The 15,277-nt window shown below is 43.0% G+C and overlaps 1 protein-coding gene across 7 annotated transcripts in view; it reads right to left on the bottom strand.

Annotated features, from left to right (window-relative positions):
- FGGY (FGGY carbohydrate kinase domain containing) overlaps positions 1–15,277 on the bottom strand; it is a 254,334-nt gene that overhangs the window by 234,044 nt on the left and 5,013 nt on the right. For 6 of the 7 annotated variants that reach the window (XM_048313093.1, XM_048313094.1, XM_048313086.1 and 3 more), the window contains one exon: positions 12,179–12,275. The gene's annotated coding sequence lies outside the window, so the exon portion shown is untranslated. Of the gene's footprint in view, positions 1–12,178; positions 12,276–15,277 lie in introns of those variants that run through there. The other variant, XM_048313089.1, reaches the window with a different exon arrangement.

Here is a 15,277-nt window from a genome sequence, read left to right as displayed (position 1 = left end):
AAATACCAACAGAAATATTAAAAAAATAAAATAAAAGAGGGACCAAAAAAAAAAAAAAAAAAAAAGAAAACGCGCCCCTCCTCACACACAAGCCTTCCTGGAGCCAAATGCCAAAGGAAGTGCCAGTGCCCTGACTAACAAAAGAATCCTGAAACGCTGCAGGCTGCGGTGCCAGCAGCACCCAGTTCCAGTGGGAGGCTGCCTGACACGGCTGCCGGATGCTCCGTGCCTGCCGGATGGAGCAGACAGCTCAGCATGAATCATGGGGCAAAGGATTCCTTCAGTCCGGGAGGAATCGGGACAATACACAGCCTGCCTGCTGTTCGCTGCCTTTTTTTTTTTTTTTTTTTTTTTTTTTCTTTTTACTACTCCTGACTTTGAGGGACCAGCCGTTTCCTTCCTGCTGTGGGCGTGCAGCCGGCACATGACAGCTCATCGATGGATCCGTGTGTGTGAGCGAGCACATGAACCGCAGCGAGAGGAGCCAGCCCGGACCCCCGGGCTGAGCTGGCCCCGTTAACCCACGGAACCCCCGCTCTGCCCAGAGCACAGCTCCCATCATCGTCCTCCCAGGGCACCCGTTCATCCCGGTCATGTGCTTTGGACACACTCACGGCATTCAGAGTCAGCCCTACAGCAGATTTTAGACGGTTGGAAATCCTTCCCGGAAGGAGGAATGTCTCCATCTTCCTGGCCACAAGGCTGGAAGCTGGACAGAGGGTAACGAAGCTTTCTTACACCCCTCCAAAAATCTGCAAGAGTTCCTTAGGGTTACAGGCAATGCTGACTTTGGTTTACTGACTCCTCTTGCCCAGAATGAGGAGGAGAAATGCTTCTACTGGGCCGACCAGGTGTCTTCACTCTCATCTCTGTGTGTCTGGGAACTATTTGAAACAAGCTCTCCTGAGTCTGATGGACCACTTGAAATTACTCTCGCTGGCCATCAGATTTCTGATCTCTCTACACATTCCAGGTCTGTTCTTAAAGTTAAGGTTACACGGAATTAAGCTGTCTTCTCTGGATCCTTTGAAAGGTCATTCCACCAACATCATTCGTCTCTCAGTTTCCAATGGCACTTAGCAAAGTTTCAAATCAATACCAAATTTTTTCTCTCCATGGCTTGTCAGCCAACTTCAGCACTACTAATTAAGCTTTTCTGGGTCCTGTCATCCCTTGGCTTAGATGATTCTTGCCTCTAATGATTCCTCTTCTCCCACTCCCACCACGCTTGCACATGTTCTAATGAGGATCATCCACCAGCTTTCTGTTCCCCATATTTTATGGGCTCCTCAGTTTCCTACTCTACACAGAAAGCACAAGAAGCAAAGAAGAAATCCTGTCCACAGGCATGAAAAAACTACAGCATCTCTATGCAGACACAAATCCTTCTGCACTCCAGACCTTCAGCCCAAGTTCAGATTCCACCAAATACATGCAAATGGCGACGGTCAGAGTTTGGCTTTAAAGCAACAGGAAGAAATGTGGTGTTTAAAGAAGAGAGTGTGTCACCAGCTTGAAAACAACTGCCAACATACCCAGTGGGTATTATTGGCCATGTTCTTAACTGATTAGGTATTTATCAGCTGAGAAATTTTCAGAGGTACTGAGTATCCTGAAAGGGGCTGCAGAGGCAGCCACTGACCCTCTCTACCCTCACTCTCACCTTTCCTATTAATAGAACGGCATCCAACTCCCACTGCTCTTTGTAATTGTGTTTATCATCTCAACCAAGCCCAGCAACAGCATTAATTTAAGGTATTTACTATGGGAAAGGGTGAAAGGAACAAGTTCTGGTTATGGTCTCCCACATGTGGGGAGGCTCCTGCTTGGCTAACGAAGTGTGAATACTGATAAACCTCCTGGCTGTGCCTTTTAGCCATGCCCTGCCATGGCTCCTGAATCAGCACAGTGTGGGTGAGCTGTGGGTAGGGGAAGGTTCATGATTAACTGCTCACTGCTAACAGAAAAATGGTTTGCAAATGAGTTGCTTTAATCCCCAAGAAGTGTCTCCAGTGCCTACAATTTGTACGGTCCCATTGTACTCTTGTAACAGGTGTTTCACTTCCATGAAGCAGTTCTGGGTTTGTTGGCAGTGGAATAAGCTGCATCTTTGTGGAGTGACAGTCTATCATCCTTTCTACACACGTTATTTTCCCTTTTGCCCAAATCATACAAAGATACTGACTGATCAAGAATCCATCAGTCACTTATCAATTAGAAAAGGAAAGTTAAATGCAATAGACTAAACAGACTGAAGTAAAAAGTAAATTCTTCACATCTGTATTTCCACCATGTCTGAAAATTCACAGATTTTGACCTGCCGTGGGAGATAAGTCTGTATATAACAAAATCATATAAACCATTCACATCCCCTTTCTGTGGTTTCAAGAGGATAATACTCACATTCTCAAAAGAATCACTTAACTTTATCTCCACATCCTAAAGTGATTCAGTCTTTGAAAAAAAGAGTTGTGATCCGAGTTCTTGTTACATTTCCAAATTTCATACAAGAGGCTGAAATAAAATATTGGCATTTACAACAAAACCACAGCATGGTAATTCCATAAATGATTCCTTCAGCTTCTAAGACCCAGTTGCCTTCAGTGGACCACCACTTCAAACCTGAACTTTGCTGACTGGCTTAGCAATTTGTTCCTGCTATCATGTGACAAGTTTTTGAAGCTCACATGTGTAATGGGGCATTTGCTGCCAGTATCAAAAGAAGGGAAAAAAAATTTAAAAATATAGTAGAACATGAGGTTCCAATTGTCTGATAAGCAGAAACATCTGTTGGAGTCATGAGCAGTTGATTAGTGGAGTTCATTCCCAGGGTAAGGTTCCAGTAGATCAGCTCTTCTATCTAAGTATAGGATTGTAGTCACTGGAAGCATTACAAAGAGGTACAAAGAACAGGCAAAAGAGACAGAAATAATTTCTTAGGGTACCAGGATCCTTAAAAACCAACTATAACACAGCAGTCTTGGGCACTGCTTCACATTATACCAGCATGTAAAATTAACAGCTGTATTTAAACTTCCCCACAACAGCTAAACATCTGCCAGTCTTTCAGCTATAAACCTACATTGGTTTTAAAGCTGATAACTAGAGACTGTAAAAATTCTTCTGAAAGATAAAACACAAGGTACAAGCTGTCAGTCTGGGCATATTTCTTACTTGAAAAATAATCAGACTAGGCTGGGCTCAGTGTACTGGTCAAAACAATGACAAAAACATGAGTTGTTTTTTTAAGATGCTGCTTGGATTTCAACCGACAGCTTTTCCAACTCATTACACTAAGACAAGGATTAACACCTGGGAACATTTGCACAAAAAGCAGAGGCTGATCAGAATTGCTAATTCAGCCTCTAAACTGCAGTGATACTGGATGGATAGAGCTGTACTTTCATTAAGGTCAGTGTTGCAGATCTGTGCTCACAACACCACAAGCCTTGGCACCCAGGAGTACAAGAAACCACCAGGAAGAGGATGTCCTTAAGGCTAAGCCTCTCCTTCATTAACTTGAATATCTAATTGTAGGTTTACTGGGAATCTCAATCCAACTCTTGTTCAATTCCTGGTGTCAGTGGCCTGACCTGACCTCCCAGTTTCCTGGTGTTCCATCTGCATCCACCTGTCACCTCATGCCTATTCCCCATCCAGGAATGGGGTACTGTTACATTAAAAATAACAACTAAAACTTGGTAGCTAGCAATTTCACTTCCCCTCCTGACTTTACTATTTTGTCTTTACCAAAACCATAAAATAAATACAAAATACCTTGTAAGATTGGTGGGGTTTGTGTTCAGTACACAGTTTGTTTCAATTTACTGTACAGCCTTACCACAATTTTGGGAGATTTTTATTATACAGAAATAAAAGGTGTCCCCCTTTTTATTATGAAGAACAAACTTCCAAACTTCCAAGATGCTACAGCTACCTAAGGAAATGGCATTTTCTGAGGGCTATCAGGGGGTTGATTTCAGGCTGTTTTCTGTCTATCTAAAGCAGAAGTTTCTCTTCACACTTTTAAAGTAAAAACGGTATTTGACTGTAAACATTATTATCAGATGTTCCTAAAAGAACTTGTTTCCATCTGAATAGATACAATATTTACAAGTATTTTTCTGCCTTCCAGAACGTATTGCACTCCCACCCCTGCAATCCCTTCCATGCTTTCCAGTTCCCTGTAAGAACCTTTCTATCATTAAAACCCTACCATGTGCTTGTTTTTTCTTACCTAAGCTTACAGGCAGGAGGGGAATTCACCTGCCAGCACCTTTCTTGAGGTGCCAGTGAAACCAGAGATGTTCACTGGCTCTGACAACAGATCCAACCATCCTTCCCTATTTGAACATGTCATCGACTTCTGAACCCACATGTTACAGTGTGTGAGTCCAAGCATAACCTCGTTTGGCTTTTCTCAGCACACATGTGGATCCTCTTCCCAGTGCTCCTTCCTGAGAATAAGAGTGAAATTGTTTCATCCAGGGGCCTTTTGTTGACCCTCATGACTGGCCCTTTGGCTAAACCTGACTTCTGTGGAAAAGATACATTCAGTTCTTCTCCCCTCCCACATAGCTTGAGACATTTTGTGTGTGGCTTCCCCCTTTGTTTCTTCAACAAATCTTTTTTACAGCTCCTCAGTGTACACATGGACTACCTTTTCCAAATCACCTGAACTCACTGGATGTAAGCCAGATGGAACATAAACTTCAGACACCTACACAGGCACAGCTATATGCCTAATAAGCTAATTATGGACTTAATAAATACAGGCCCTTAGCAAGGGTTCTTGTTTCAGGCCACAAGCTACTTTACCAGGAACATTTAACTTCTATAATATAAATAGTTTACACCTGGCTATCTTGGCATATGAGCAGATAAAGCTGAAGTCCATCCACAAAAGACCAACAGACCTGCCCTGGGTTACTCTTATCAGGCCTAGAGGCTTTCACTCCCTTGTTAATTTTACTAGGTAAGTGCCACCTTTTGTCCAAAACTGCAAGCACTTTCATGGATTGCCATTAAGATCTAATGACAGAGTTTGTTGCTGCAAAGACATTTCGTGACACAAAAATTCCATTGCATCAGTTTGCTAATACCATAAAATTAACTCCAATTTATATCAAAGACCTAAATTTCCAAAATTATTGGTTCTACTGCACCTCTAGCTCTATGATGAGGATAAGCTCTTAGTAAGAAATGAGGGCTGAGATGAAAGATCTTTGGTGAGCCACAATGTTTCCAGAAGACTTGGGGTCGCTTTCTCTCCACCATGATTTACAAACAATAGAAACCTCTAAATGATCTGCTCATCATGAGTGAGCTGTGGGGCAGCTCTGTGCACCTCAGCATTCAAGGTGGAAGAAGGTGCACTTAATCAGAGCAGAAAGATAGGGAAGAGGAAGACACAGCTCTGTCCCTTCACACTGTGCACACTCCTGCCTTGTGTCATTAATGGTACTGCTCCAGGAAACACACACGGCCTTGGATGAACAGAGGTTTGGGAATTTATCTCATTACTGGGCTGAGGAAGGATAAATACCACCAACACTCAACAGCCAGGATCTGTCTCAATTCTGCCTTCTCTTCCTGAGAATGGATGGAAACAGCCCCTGTGCAGAGGCTTTGGACTAGACAGAACAAAAGGAAGGGGCACTGGAAAAGGCTCTGGGAGCCACAGAGCACAGGGAGCAGAGGAGGCACTGCTTGGTTTCGGTGTCTGTCTCCATTATGAGTAAGAAGGCCTCAAGAGCTGGGGTGTGGCAGCTCTTTGGCACAGGCAGAGCGGGCGCGGGAGCCGACGGGTTTCCTCCAGGATAGGCTGGAGTGAGAGCCAGGGCAGGAGGCTCCTGTGCCACTGTGAGCCGGGTTCCAGCCTCTGCCAGAGCCGGGTGACTCACAGGGGGGACGGGAGGGGGGGAAGGCAAGACTTGGCAACCTGGGCTGTCTCACACAGCAGCAGGTTTTGTTCTCCATGGGATAACCCAAGGACTGTGTGGCACATGGCCAAACTCTTGAGTAAAGGACTGCAGTCCTTGTCCCTCTCTGGCCACCTTCCTACTAGCAAAGGACCACATCAATTCATGCAGCATACAGGCTTGACACATCCTCATCCTCCCTGCTCCCCAAACGATGGGGGAAGGCTCCACAGGAGTGGTGCTGGTGGGACCAGGAGTCTCCTGCTCCTTTCCCCTGCAGCAGTCGGACCTGGCAGGCCCCAGGAGCTGGGAATATCTGCTTGGGACAGGACGCCACTCCCACACAGCACAGCAAAGCCAGGGCTGTGATTCACAGGGGGAACCACTTCCTTTGGGACAGAGGTAATGGCTCCCATTTCCTGCTCTCTACCTACCCAATTTTTAAGGTTCCCATCCTCGCCACAAGCGTCACACAACTTGCGCAACAGCAGCTGGGCTGTGTAGTTCATAGCCCAGCAATTCAAGGTGTTTCTGGTTGATATCTTTAAAGCTGGGATGTACCTACTTGTGAGGAGAGCCCTGGGAAATGCCACCTTCCTTTTGGTAAACTCCTTCAGGATCACCATACATTGCTTTTGGGGCTCATGTAAAAAACTCAGGCCCTGTGAGTTTTATTAAGCCCCCATCTTACAACTGAATAACACACCCATGGTCTGGCCCCTGTGACACACTGAACACTGGGACCTGTGGCTGGCACTGTGTTCTCTGCAAAGGGGTTGAGTAACCATGTTCAAAGGATAACATGGCATTTCACTGCAGTGGGACTGACTGTGTGATTAGAGTTAGGCAGGTGACAGTGCTCAGTGCTGAAGTCTCCTCCGGAAAGCAACCATCTCAAAAAAAGTTTGAAGTATGATACCCCAAAAGGAGATACAATTAGGAGATACAGTCACCATTTTTACAAATCATCAGATCATAAGATAACTCATGTTTAAAGGAACCCCAAAAGGACATATAGTTCAACGTCCTGCTCAAAGCAGAGTCAGCTATGAGGTCAGACCAGGACACTCAGGGCTCTAACTGGTCCATTTGCCTTTAGGATGCCTGTTGCAAGCACTGATGAGTTTGGGTTTTGCATTAAAACAAAAGAATTTGCACTTAGTGAAAAAGAAATTATAACATCCTTCGAAATATCAATATGATCCACAGACTAGCAGGAGTGAATTAACAGCAAAAGACTCCCCAGTACTAATTCCTCTGTTCTGATTTCCAATCTACTCTGCTAAAGCAATGAATAAACTGAGCTCTGGTAGTTGATTCTCTAAATTCTGTAAGTTTGCTCTCTACAAGTGGCAGTGCCATTGCAAGCCTTGAGCACATGGCTTTGTACGGTTTACATAGAAACACCCTTTACCAGCAAAGTGTATTTGCTTCCTGGCCAAACACACTAACAGTAAAATGTTAGCTTTTTATAAACTGCCTGCAGAGCCCATCCCTGGAAGCAGTAAGCTATTGGTTAAAGATTCCTTAGACTGCTAGTGACGTTTCCCAATAATGGTCCCATTTATAAACACAGATTACAGTTCCTACGCATGGGTTTAACAGCATTGGCTTGTTCTAAAGTGTGCTTTACCCTGCGTTATCAGAACAGTAGCTGAATTCTTCCTATTGCAAAAGGGCAAATTCAGATACCTTTAGTCACCTTTTTCCATCATGAGTCCCACTGAATTAACTGAAGATTGATGATCAGACAATGAACAAAGGGCTGAGCCTGCACAGAGGGCTAACATAGAGTTACCATTACACTGTGGGACTTCAGACCACCTCTGTAGTGGAAAGGGCCCTAAGTTTTCTAAATTTCACCTTCAAATCACAACCTTTCACTGTTTTATCAGTGTGGTTAAAGCAGTGAAACCTTCTGAGGTACGTAAGTTTATATTTTCTGAACTCTACATTTAACTTAGTTCATATACTGGAAGGAGACTGTCCTTGATTTCACTGTAACTGCATTCAGCCAAAGGATTGCAGATGGAATAGTCTATAAAAAATACCAACATCGCTAAAGGTGCTCTGCTTTAATGACAGAGTATGGAAGACAGGCAATGTTGTTCACTTTAAAAGCTACATGTGGGCACTTTCTGAATTCAGTATAGATACTGTGCTTCTGGCAGTCCTCCCACTGTCATTTCATGTGTTTGTCTTCCCAAAAACACGCATCTTCCAAAGCTCTGGGTCACAAAACACGACACAAGGTGTATGCCGGGACCACAACCAAAAGGCAAACAGAAATTCCAAGGGGAAGAAGTTTATTGAGTGGTATTCCCTAAATTCCAACCTTTTCTGGCTACCCCCTACCTTGTTTGGCAGAGGCAGGAGCATCCCTTTGGCAGGGTTTTCTTAAGCTTTTCTTTGCTATGTTTAATGCCCAAAGCCTACAGCTGTAAACGGTCCTCCTAAATTATCGAATTCCATAGGTGTGTGTCACCTCCTGCCTCGTGGTACCAGAGTGTCTATCAGCCTCTTCCTTATTGCCTGATCAACGATCCCCTCTAATCACCCTCTTCCTTATTGTCTAAATATTTCCTTTACTACCATTCACACATGGGAATAACTTGTTTTAACGTTTTACATGACAGATATTTCAGAAACCAGCAGTATAAAAACAACATTAGAAACACAGACCAGCTCTCAGCTAACAGCGTGCATTAAATGAGCACATGGCAATCTCCTTTTTCTTTTCTTTTTTAATCTATACCATCAGTACTCTTAACCCCACCTACTAAGTCCACAGCACACACCTAGCAGTGGTACAAAAGGAGCTACAAAACATGTTTTAAACTCAGAAAAAAAGATGGGGCTGGTATGCCAGATTTATAAAGAACAGCATTTCATCCCTGCAACTGCATAACCCAGTTTTACAATAATAATAATAATTGTTTGTGCTGCTGACTTCCTTCAACACCTGTGACCCTGTTTGTCGTGGCCTCACTGCCTGCTGGAAACTTGGCAAAAGACAAGAGAAGAGATATTAGGGAACCAATGCTACATCCTGAGAGAGGCCATAAAGTCCAAAGGTTGAGCAGGATTGCCAGGAGCAGCCTGATAAAGGAAGGAAGCATGTGGCTCTGAGCAGACAAACTGCTGCGCCCGAGTACAACGTGTTCAGAGGCTGGAGCTGCACCCCAACGCCGCCCACGCTCCACAGAGCACGCACTATCCAGGGACTCTTCCCAAACAGCCCCCTTGAAAAAGAATTATTTTAAGCCCCTTTCTGAAATGAGCATGTGACTGCTCAGTGCCAGAATTTCACAGATCTTTAATTTTAAAAAACACTCCTCTTTATTATTTCAAATTAAGGTAGGGTGATTTGTTGATTTAATAAAAGAAAAAATCCTGTGCAAGACCCCATCTGAACTAGCATATTCAAGCCTTTCCAAAATCTGGCTCCAGTGAAGAACTTGTCCTTAAAAATCTATCAGACTGTAACTAAGCTTGTCACTTGGCATGTAAAATAAATAAGCCAATAATCAGATCCTTCAGAAATTTTCAATGAAACCTGTAAAACTGTCTCATAAAATACCCAGCATTTGAAGAGTTTTTATTCAGAAGGAGAGTACAGCACCTAAAGGTTTCACATTAGGAAGAGCACGGGGCACTAATAACTTTTCCCCCCTCTTTCCTACTCACCACTCGCTCAGTTACGCGAGCACAATGTTTTGTGATGCCACACTGTGAATCTGAGCAGAAAACCCTTTCCTGGCTTTCAGCACAAATGAAACCAAGAGCCCAGCATGGCCCCACGAAGGACTGAGCGAGCACAAGCAAAGAGCAGGGACTGGCAGCCAGGGGAGGGAGGAAAAAGGACACGGATTGCTTTGAGCTCATATTGCTGCTGAGCACTTTCTATTATAAAACCATAACCTAATATGCTTTCAAGACTCCGGCTCTGAGCTGCTTCCCACCGTGCGTCTCCTTCCCTGCGCGGATCCTACAGGGATCTATCCCGTTCCCGAAATGCGCCAGCGCGTCGGACACCGCTCTCTATTATATTTTCATGAGTCACTAAACAAGAGGAAGGAGAAGCGCAGCAGTGCCCCTAAACTCTTCCTTGAGAAGCAGCAGCACGGTCCATAAGGACGGCTCTCCCTGTGAGTGCAATGCCTGGCTCGGCAGAGCTGTCCTCCCTGGGGAGCTCGGCCGTGGGAAGCAGGAGCAAGGAACTGCCTTTTTAGGACTGTGGCTGAGCGGGGCTGGGAAGAGCTGGGGCAGGATCAGGGCTCTGGCAGCAGTTCCTTGGCCTTATAAGGACAAAGCCAGGTATTTTCCCAGCCAGCACATCCAGGTAAGGCCAGGCAGGACTTCCTGGGCTCTCCCACTGCCCAGGGAGACCCTTGTGCACTGTCACACCTGCTCAGTGCAGACCTACAGCCCCGCTATCCCCAGCCTCCGAGCATTTCAAATAGGCCTTATTAGGAAACAGGGAAGCTTAATTAACTAATTGAAAGATCGTTCTGAGATCTGCAAAGACAGATGGTTTGTGGGTGAACCATTCTTGATATTAATGTGACATTTTAAGGCATTCTCAGCAACATTTTGGAGCGCAAGTCTCTAATGTCAGGCATCTTTTTAGCTCCCTACGTAAGAGGGAAGGTTTCCAGAGGTGAGGAGCAACTGGATTCTCCAAGGGCTTTAACAGAAGGAGGAGAACACCCAAAGCTTCAGATAATCAGCAATTTGTTTAAAAATCTTTAAGAACACGCACAATTAAGACTCCTTCCCAGTTGCCTAAAAATTAAGGCTGCTTCACAGAAAAGCCAAAAGGTTTTAGTTTCATTCCGTTTAAGTGAGATTTCTTGTTATTACCTGTTTTATTTGTCCAGGAGGCAAAACAAACTAAAGCACTTCAGGACAAATCCTCCCATATAGGATATATGTGTAAGCAGCCCTGACCATGAACTCTCCCATATTGTTGCTCTTTTTACTTTCCTGACTCTGATTTTTATAAGTAAAAAAGGAAGCTGTGACTGAAATAGAAAAAAAAGTACCACTTTCCCCCAGCAATATCCATTTTTAAATTTGATTTTTGAATCTTTATCAGAAAAATAGCCACAAAAATGGAGTATCCTTGATACTCCACTCTAGAAGTTTGGCCATTTTTCTTTGGGGAAATAAAAAAAGTAATCTCCCTTTAGATATGGTTAAAAAAACAACTTGCAGTATAAAGTTAAAATGAGACACTACCCACCCAAGATTAATCCAGCTTCTCAGTTGTGAATATGAAATGGTACATTGAAATTCAAAGAATTACCAAGACATTTTACCATCTTAAGTTTTTTGAGGTTAAACTTTGATAACTGCCTGCCTGGAAATGCTGAAAAGTGTGGGCTTAGCTCAAAGCAGCTACTTTAAACGTAAAGATATGAGAATGACTTGATAGTTTTGATCTGTACTACTTTTTAAATCCACAGACAAGTGTCTGCTCTGCATCCCAAACTACTGCACCATTTGTGCTTTCAGGTAACAATCACAGAAGGAAGACCAAAACTTGGATTCCTCTTGCCACATCCCACTTGCAACATATTGGCAAGAAAACATGGGGGAAGTGCTAATTCCCCCTGGGTAATCACAGGGCATCCATTTCTAGGATTCCTTGTGAGAGGCCCATCCACAGAAACGAGGCTATGGACAACAGGAAAAATTACATTAATCAAATACATTAAATATGTGACAAACTAGCCTGAGTTCAGACGTGTAGGACTTTCTCCAGTTGTTGACTGGGCTGGGATTACATTTCCATAGCTCCAAAGGAGCACCAGGGCAAGGCTATTTTCATAAAAGGAATAAAAGTTTTGACACCAGGTTTCATATTGTAAGTTTCTCCTTTAAAATAACCTGCTTGCCAAAGCAGTTCAGCTGCCAGAAGGGGAGAGAGACTGGGAAACTTTATTCCCTTTTAAAAGCAATGTGGGCTGTGCTGCTCAGGTACCCAAGGCATCGCTTCAGAACCAGGGAGCGCTGGCTCGTTAGGAGCAATTAAAAAAAATTCTGAGGGGATTTTAAAAACAACAACTTCCCAAAACAAAACATGCATATGTACCACATGCATTTGTTTATGCAGCTGTAATGAGTGATGAAATCCATTTATGAGCTGAAGTCACAAGATTCTAAGCAGGTCTTTGTTTAATCTCAGTAAGTCATGACATTTCCCTACTACTTATAATAATGTGATTTGGATCAACATTTTCAAACTTATGCACCTGGTTTTTAACACTGCTCACCAACTGCACTTCTCTTCTGCTTCTCTGCAGACAGAACAGACAGGTTGTTTTGGAGGCACCACTTCGATCAAGCACCCTAAAAACAGATAGAGAAACCTGGGTTTAGTTGAACACATGCCTGCAGTTCTTGAATTCAGCACATCTTCTGCAGTTCTTACTCAGACTGAGACTCTGGGCAACCTACAAAGAGCGTAAATAAAAATCAATGAGACCATTAGTGGGATGAATACTTACAGCATCAGCCCTTCTATAACCACAAAGTCTGCCCAGATGGATGCCCTTAAAAGACTTTCAGAAGGTTTGCTCCAGACAATGACTCTCGTTCCAGCACGTTGCTGTGACTTGGGAGAATAAAATGAAGATAAATGCAGCTGTTTCTGCTTACATTAATGCAGCATTAGTGCCCTCAGTAACAAAGGTAGGACAGAGTATGCAGGAAAATAAAAGATCCAGCACAAACAACTATTAAGTTACATGTTTTGTGTATTTATAAACTGTGCTAGGCTTTAGATGTATTATTATATAGCTTTAACATCAGTAAGCCTGCATATAAATCAAGACCATGGTTTTAGCTTTGATATTAAGGAGAAGAAAAAGGACAAATCCAAAGGTATTTGGCACTGCTGCTTTTGTCATTACGCTGCTATTAGCTTTGCAAACAGCTCTGATGTTTTGTGAGGATCAAATCAAAACTAAATGAATCCAGGTCTGCTGGTAATGCACTAGAAAATATAGAGTGATTCTGTATTAGTTCTTTCAAGAAGGGAAAGAAGGTTAGCCTCCTGGGCTGATCAAAAAGTCAGTGTAGCCAATGCCCCAGGACAGGACATCCCAGACAGAGGAAAGTTCTCTGGGCCTATAAGGTGTGAGGGGAAGTGTTGCTCCAATACCCCTTCTCTGTTCTGTCTCTCCTTTGGCCCATTCACCTCCTGCTCTCCAAAGTCCCCAGCGAGCCAGGAGAACAGGGGCATTTTCCAGTGTGTCAGCAAACCAAGATGGCAGGAGGACATAAGAACAATGCAAGGACCTTTCACCTGGCATGTTTTATTCCAAGCAGCCCCTTTTTTACGTGCAAAAACATAAAGTACAAGACAATTTGTCCAGCAGCTTGGACCCAAATTTAGGAAGGCTCTAACAAGGCCAAAGCCAGATATGCATAACCAGCAAAGTCTCTGCATCACCCAACTGGCACCAACACAGTGTGTTCCTATTCCTTGCAATTTTTACAATTATTTTTGTTGATATAGGAAAAAAATATGCACTATTTCCTCAGAAATGTATATATGCTAGCTATATTCATGGGAAAATAAACTCAAATGCTACCTTCCTACCTAAATTCTAGGTCTATAAGGATTGTACTTTATATTTCCCCATTTCCAAAGTCCTCTTCAGTTATTTTCCTTTCGGTTTTGGGATTTACTGCATCAGAATGTCCAAAAGAAAATGGCTATAACTACTGAAGTCAGAGTAACAACTGAAAACACGTATCAGTAAAAACCATTCTTTAGTATGTCAGCCCACATGAACTAAACCCAGCTGAAAACTTCTGAGAAATTAAATTAAAATAAATAACTGTGAGAGTTAAGTAAACAGTTCCCTTACTGGATTTGTTATAACTGACTAAAACCTTTCTTCCTCTTTCCACATTAAAGGAGAGGCTTAAAACCACATTTTGCATATTTTACTAGTTCAAACCTTTTCTAACCTGGTTCCCAGGTCAGACCAAGTCTAAAAAAACTTTAAAAAGTGAATCTAACATTGTTCTAAAATAACAGAATCCAGCTGAGTGTGAACAATAGGACTATCAATAAATTTCTACTCTTATTCCCAGACCCAGGGTGGAATTCTAAACATTTTTTAGCCCTTAAGATCACAATTTATTGAACTGAACTTGCACACTAGCTTTAGCAATCAATGTTACCCATTTGATGCCTCTGAATGCTTTCACCAGAGAGAGGAACTGCACGTTTGGAGAAAGAAAAACATTTCTGTGATTGTTTTAAAAACCACAGTTGAAAGTTTCTTGAAAGGTCAGAAAGCAAGTTCTCCTGGTAGACACAGATTAGCAGGCAGAGGGTAGGCAAGGTGCTCAGGGTGTATGGGAAAGGTAATCCATCAGACTGATAGCACCACTATGTATATGGTACAATTATATCTTATCTCCCCAGCCCTGCAACCAAAATAAACCCCATGGAAGCCTTGGAGTCTGCTTCTGTTGTCTTTAAGTACACACCCCTTAGGGTGGCGACCCAGGACACACCACACGCCTTTTACCTCATGTAAGACAAAAGCAAAACAAATATAATCAGTATTTTTCCTTTTAGGACTCTCACTGAGCCTCTTTGATGTGTTTTCCCTAATCGTTTTCTCCTTTTAATCATCACACTCAGGGGTTTCTCTGAGCTTATTATGGTTTAGGTTTTATGTAACCTCTTCCAGGCGGGCGCCTTCCCAAGCTCCCAGCACAGCAACTGCTGTAACAGTACACAGCAACTCTACACCGAGGAATACCTTGGCCAAATGAAACCAAAAGGGAAATTTAGATGAGTACATTCTGCTTAGGTTGGAATTTTGGCTCAGATACAAGAGTTCACACTCCTGGTCTTGCAAAAAGAAGCTCTAACGGAGATACTGAAAATGAAAGTACCTCTTCTACTTCAAAGCTGAAAATCCGGCCGCTACTACAAAGTGTTTTTCTGCTCTGGGAAATTTTGCTTATCTACACCCGTTCATGAAGGGGAAATCCTTGGTCCTGCAAGTTACCTGTGGGTTTGCCATTCACTTGACTAGCACTGAGACTCTGCCAATATGATTTACTGGTATAAAACTAGTTTAATTTCCAATTCCCATGTGGCTGCTTGCCAATATTTCTTTGTCTTATGAGCAATTATCCACATTTACATTTTATCTTGATTCTCTTTAGCAACATTCCTATTTACACAGAGAATCCTTCCATGGATTACTACATTCTTTTCAGTTTTACCTAAGAAGTGCATTGGTGTCCTATAGTTCCAAAATTTTCCTGATCCCCTATTACCAAAATGGCTCAATTTATAACAGGAACTATGTAAAACTCAC

This window comes from Corvus hawaiiensis, chromosome 9 (genome assembly GCF_020740725.1).
Source record: "Corvus hawaiiensis isolate bCorHaw1 chromosome 9, bCorHaw1.pri.cur, whole genome shotgun sequence".
In the NCBI taxonomy this organism is placed as follows: Eukaryota; Metazoa; Chordata; class Aves; order Passeriformes; family Corvidae; genus Corvus; species Corvus hawaiiensis.
This window is presented reverse-complemented; position numbering and strand designations above follow the sequence as displayed.